This window comes from Procambarus clarkii, chromosome 34, assembly GCF_040958095.1.
Source record: "Procambarus clarkii isolate CNS0578487 chromosome 34, FALCON_Pclarkii_2.0, whole genome shotgun sequence".
Lineage (NCBI taxonomy): Eukaryota > Metazoa > Arthropoda > Malacostraca > Decapoda > Cambaridae > Procambarus > Procambarus clarkii.
Genome location: NC_091183.1, coordinates 3,007,241 through 3,014,068, shown reverse-complemented (window position 1 = coordinate 3,014,068; position 6,828 = coordinate 3,007,241).

The window sequence follows — 6,828 nt, the reverse complement described above, 5'->3', positions numbered from 1 at the left end:
AGAACCTTCCATGTGTTCACTCCGCCCTCCAGAACCTTCCATGTGTTCACTCCGCCTTCCAGAACCTTCCATGTGCTCACGCCGCCCTCCAGAAGCTTCCATGTGCTCACTCCGCCCTCCAGAACCTTCCATGTGCTCACTCCGCCCTCCAGAACCTTCCATGTGCTCACTCCGCCCTCCAGAACCTTCCATGTGTTCACTCCGCCCTCCAGAACCTTCCATGTGCTCACTCCGCCCTCCAGAACCTTCCATGTGCTCACTCCGCCCTCCAGAACCTTCCATGTGCTCACTCCGCCTTCCGGGTGCTCACTCCGCCCTCCAGAACCTTCCATGTGCTCACTCCGCCTTCCATGTGTTCACTCCGCCCTCCAGAACCTTCCATGTGCTCACTCCGCCCTTGAGGACCTTCCATGTGCTCACTCCGCCCTCCAGAACCTTCCATGTGCTCACTCCGCCCTCCAGAACCTTCCATGTGCTCACTTCGCCCTCCAGAACCTTCCATGTGTTCACTCCGCCCTCCAGAACCTTCCATGTGCTCACTCCGCCCTCCAGAACCTTTCATGTGCTCACTCCGCCCTCCAGAACCTTCCATGTCTTCACACCGCCCTCCAGAACCTTCCATGTGTTCACTCCGCCCTCCAGAACCTTCCATGTGTTCACTCCGCCCTCCAGAACCTTCCATGTGCTCACTCCGCCCTCCAGAACCTTCCATGTGTTCACTCCGCCCTCCAGAACCTTCCATGTGTTCACTCCGCCCTCCAGAACCTTCCATGTGTTCACTCCGCCCTCCAGAACCTTCCATGTGTTCACTCCGCCCTCCAGAACCTTCCATGTGCTCACTCCGCCTTCCAGAACCTTCCACGTGCTCACTCCGCCCTCCAGAACCTTCCATGTGTTCACTCCGCCCTCCAGAACCTTCCATGTGCTCACTCCGCCCTCCAGAACCTTCCATGTGCTCACTCAGCCCTCCAGAACCTTCCATGTGCTCACGCCGCCCTCCAGAACCTTCCATGTGTTCACTCCGCCCTCCAGAACCTTCCATGTGCTCACTCCGCACTCCAGAACCTTCCATGTGCTCACTCCGCCCTCCAGAACCTTCCATGTGCTCACTCCGCCCTCCAGAACCTTCCATGTGTTCACTCCGCCCTCCAGAACCTTCCATGTGTTTACTCCGCCCTCCAGAACCTTCCATGTGCTCACTCCGCCCTCCAGAACCTTCCATGTGCTCACTCCGCCCTCCAGAACCTTCCATGTGCTCACTCCGCCCTCCAGAACCTTCCATGTGTTCACTCCGCCCTCCAGAACCTTCCATGTGCTCACTCCGCCCTCCAGAACCTTCCATGTGCACACGCCGCCCTCCAGAACCTTCCATGTGCACACGCCGCCCTCCAGAACCTTCCATGTGTTCACTCCGCCCTCCAGAACCTTCCATGTGCTCCCTCCGCCCTCCAGAACCTTCCATGTGCTCACTCCGCCCTCCAGAACCTTCCATGTGCTCACTCCGCCCTCAAAAACCTTCCATGTGCTCACTCCGCCCTCCAGAACCTTCCATGTGCTCACTCCGCCCTCCAGAACCTTCCATGTGTTCACTCCGCCCTCCAGAACCTTCCATGTACTCACTCCGCCCTCCAGAACCTTCCATGTGCTCATTCCGCCCTCCAGAACCTTCCATGTGTTCACTCCGCCCTCCAGAACCTTCCATGTGTTCACTCCGCCCTCCAGAACCTTCCATGTGTTCACTCCGCCCTCCAGAACCTTCCATGTGTTCACTCCGCCCTCCAGAACCTTCCATGTGTTCACTCCGCCCTCCAGAACCTTCCATGTGTTCACTCCGCCCTCCAGAACCTTCCATGTGCTCACGCCGCCCTCCAGAAGCTTCCATGTGCTCACTCCGCCCTCCAGAACCTTCCATGTGTTCACTCCGCCCTCCAGAACCTTCCATGTGTTCACTCCGCCCTCCAGAACCTTCCATGTGCTCACTCCGCCCTCCAGAACCTTCCATGTGCTCACTCCGCCCTCCAGAACCTTCCATGTGTTCACTCCGCCCTCCAGATCCTTCCATGTGTTCACTCCGCCCTCCAGAACCTTCCATGTGTTCACTCCGCCCTCCAGAACCTTCCATGTGTTCACTCCGCCCTCCAGAACCTTCCATGTTTTCACTCCGCCCTCCAGAACCTTCCATGTGTTCACTCCGCCCTCCAGAACCTTCCATGTGTTCACTCCGCCCTCCAGAACCTTCCATGTGCTCACTCCGCCCTCCAGAACCTTCCATGTGTTCACTCCGCCCTGCAGAACCTTCCATGTGCTCACTCCGCCCTCCAGAACCTTCCATGTGTTCACTCCGCCCTCCAGAACCTTCCATGTGCTCACTCCGCCCTCCAGAACCTTCCATGTGTTCACTCCGCCCTCCAGAACCTTCCATGTGCTCACTCCGCCCTCCAGAACCTTCCATGTGCTCACTCCGCCCTCCAGAACCTTCCATGTGCTCACTCCGCCTTCCGTGTGCTCACTCCGCCCTCCAGAACCTTCCATGTGCTCACTCCGCCTTCCATGTGTTCACTCCGCCCTCCAGAACCTTCCATGTGCTCACTCCGCCCTTGAGGACCTTCCATGTGCTCACTCCGCCCTCCAGAACCTTCCATGTGCTCACTCCGCCCTCCAGAACCTTCCATGTGCTCACTCCGCCCTCCAGAACCTTCCATGTGTTCACTCCGCCCTCCAGAACCTTCCATGTGCTCACTCCGCCCTCCAGAACCTTCCATGTGCTCACTCCGCCCTCCAGAACCTTCCATGTCTTCACACCGCCCTCCAGAACCTTCCATGTGTTCACTCCGCCCTCCAGAACCTTCCATGTGTTCACTCCGCCCTCCAGAACCTTCCATGTGTTCACTCCGCCCTCCAGAACCTTCCATGTGTTCACTCCGCCCTCCAGAACCTTCCATGTGTTCACTCCGCCCTCCAGAACCTTCCATGTGTTCACTCTGCCCTCCAGAACCTTCCATGTGTTCACTACGCCCTCCAGAACCTTCCATGTGTTCACTCCGCCCTCCAGAACCTTCCATGTGCTCACGCCGCCCTCCAAAACCTTCCATGTGCTCACTCCGCCCTCCAGAACCTTCCACGTGCTCACTCCGCCCTCCAGAACCTTCCATGTGTTCACTCCACCCTCCAGAACCTTCCATGTGCTCACTCCACCCTCCAGAACCTTCCATGTGCTCACTCAGCCCTCCAGAACCTTCCACGTGCTCACTCCGCCCTCCAAAGTTGATGTATAAGATTATGATACATTATGTATATAGATGTATAGTGTTAATATACACCCGAGCTTACTACAGTGTGCGTCCTCATGAGATCTTCATGAGGTGAGGACCACCCTGGAGCCTGGTCCCCCTCGTATGATGGCTCGTATGAGGTGAGGACAACCCTGGAGCCTGGTCCCCCCTCATGGCTCGTATGAGGTGAGGACCACCCTGGAGCCTGGTCCCCCTCATGGCTCGTATGAGGTGAGGACCCCCCTGGAGCCTGGTCCCCCTCATGGCTCGTATGAGGTGAGGACCACCCTGGAGCCTGGTCCCCCTCATGGCCCGTATGAGGCGAGGACCACCCTGGAGCCTGGTCCCCCTCATGGCCCGTATGAGGTGAGGACCCCCCCTGGAGCCTGGTCCCCCTCATGGCTCGTATGAGGTGAGGACCACCCTGGAGCCTGGTCCCCCTCATGGCTCGTATGAGGTGAGGACCACCCTGGAGCCTGGTCCCCCTCATGGCTCGTATGAGGTGAGGACAACCCTGGAGCCTGGTCCCCCTCATGGCTCGTATGAGGTGAGGACCACCCTGGAGCCTGGTCCCCCTCATGGCTCGTATGAGGCGAGGACCCCCCTGGAGCCTGGTCCCCCTCATGGCGCGTATGAGGTGAGGACCACCCCTGGAGCCTGGTCCCCCTCATGGCTCGTATGAGGTGAGGACCACCCTGGAGCCTGGTCCCCCTCATGGCTCGTATGAGGTGAGGACCACCCTGGAGCCTGGTCCCCCTCATGGCTCGTATGAGGTGAGGACAACCCTGGAGCCTGGTCCCCCTCATGGCTCGTATGAGGTGAGGACCACCCTGGAGCCTGGTCCCCCTCATGGCTCGTATGAGGTGAGGACCCCCCCTGGAGCCTGGTCCCCCTCATGGCTCGTATGAAGTGAGGACCACCCTGGAGCCTGGTCCCCCTCATGGCTCGTATGAGGTGAGGACCACCCTGGAGCCTGGTCCCCCTCATGGCTCGTATGAGGTGAGGACCACCCTGGAGCCTGGTCCCCCTCATGGCTCGTATGAGGTGAGGACCCCCCTGGAGCCTGGTCCCCCTCATGGCTCGTATGAGGTGAGGACCCCCCTGGAGCCTGGTCCCCCTCATGGCTCGTATGAGGTGAGGACCACCCTGGAGCCTGGTCCCCCTCATGGCTCGTATGAGGTGAGGACCCCCCTGGAGCCTGGTCCCCCTCATGGCTCGTATGAGATGAGGACCACCCTGGAGCCTGGTCCCCCTCATGGCTCGTATGAGGTGAGGACCACCCTGGAGCCTGGTCCCCCTCATGGCTCGTATGAGGTGAGGACCACCCTGGAGCCTGGTCCCCCTCATGGCTCGTATGAGGCGAGGACTGTAGGAAAACTTGACTCATGTAATTCAATTAAATTGATGCTAATTTGATAGCTGCGAAGGACCATCACTTTGTAAAGGAAAAGTGTAAACTTGGTCGAGCAAGTGGTTTAATATTAAAGCCATGAACTTGTGTCCTATGGATATTATTGATAATTATTATCTTGAATATATATTGACTGTAATATATGAATCGTAGCTTCTCACCCAAAATGGGGGGTTAAATGTCAAAAGACTATTGTATCCCTGACATCATTTCAGTGTGGTTCGTTCACTGAAGTAAAAAAGATAAGTAACTGCAATATTGGGCAATAATAATTAGAGGCGAATGAGCCTCAAGATACTACAATGATCAATGGGGGATCATTAAATTGAATAATGGTTAGATAAGGATATTGTTCCTATCTAAAGTACATGAGGCTACAGAATTATACTTGACTTCCTAGCTCGCGTAAATGAAATATAATTTCAAATTATTATTAGGTTTCAACCGTTGCTAAATAAGCGATAACTAAATTGAAATAATCTCAGCTGCTTAGCCGTGACAGTGACCGGAAGCGTGGTGTCAAGATGGCGTCATCTGGAGCTTGCTAGAACACGTAGCGTGGGAAATTGTGGCACTCACGGCTGCTCCAACACACGCTGGAAACCCAATGGGATGTAAAAATTGTCTTCACAAGTTAGATTATATCATTACGATTCAATGGAAGCGACAAATTAAATTCCGTGTGGATGTACTTGTCGTTTGGGGAGGGATCACGACGTAACGATGGACTAAGGGTAAAGTTATCATATAAAGAGCTCCTATAAGAAAACTAGACCATTTAACCTGCTGGCTGTCCACAGATGCAATCCTTGGATCGCTAGTGGAGTAATTGCACACTCCAGGGCCGATTAATAGCAAGGGCCGATCGTGTAGTTGATGAAAGTTTCGCCTCTCCCTGGACTTGTGGCCGCCATGTTGTCTCAGGCGTCGCCCTACGCCATGATATTTTAGTTGATAACTCGTTGTTATTGAATCACTAGTTGCTATATTATCAGGTGTTAATTCTTGTAAAGAATACTGACAAAGGTTGAGAATATTATTAAATTCTCTGGCATGTTGACAATAATTATGTCTTGCTGCATATTATCAGACGCAATACAGCCCTCCATGTGGGGGAGAATTTGGTAAATGTCGCGCAGATAGGAAATATTAATTTATATTAGTGCTACAGTTAGTAGAATTTACACAGTGTAGAGTTTATAAAACTCTACACAGTGGAGCCTGACCACAATGACTGCCGTTGAGGGACTCACATCTTCAAGTGTAACTCTACACAGTGGAGCCTGACCACAATGGCTGCCGTTGAGGGCCTCACATCTTCAAGTGTAACTCTACACAGTGGAGCCTGACCACAATGGCTGCCGTTGAGGGCCTCACATCTTCAAGTGTAACTCTACACAGTGGAGCCTGACCACAATGGCTGCCGTTGAGGGCCTCACATCTTCAAGTGTAACTCTACACAGTGGAGCCTGGCCACAATGGCTGCCGTTGAGGGCCTCACATCTTCAAGTGTAACTCTACACAGTGGAGCCTGGCCACAATGGCTGCCGTTGAGGGCCTCACATCTTCAAGTGTAACTCTACACAGTGGAGCCTGACACAATGGCTGCCGTTGAGGGCCTCACATCTTCAAGTGTAACTCTACACAGTGGAGCCTGGCCACAATGGCGGCCGTTGAGGGCCTCACATCTTCAAGTGTAACTCTACACAGTGGAGCCTGACCACAATGGCTGCCGTTGAGGGCCTCACATCTTCAAGTGTAACTCTACACAGTGGAGCCTGACCACAATGGCTGCCGCTGAGGGACTCACATCTTCAAGTGTAAATACTGAAGCCTCATGACTCCTATTTCTTCAGTAGAGGCCAACAAGAACTACGAGAATAATAAAGTGTTAAAACTGTAAACACTTGAGAGATAAAGAGCCAAAAATCTCTGGAAATTATTGGATGTTAAACAGTTGAGAAAATTTGAATATAACAATATTTCTGGACGGTTGGGAGCAGTGTTGCCACCTCAGCGTCCTGCCTTTTGGCGCCCTAATTTGCTCCCAAACTTGGACATGTCCGGAAATATTGCCACAAAAACTGTTCAGTTTTTCATGAGACATATTCGTAGGTGTTGTAGGAAGATGGTGTAAAGTTTATT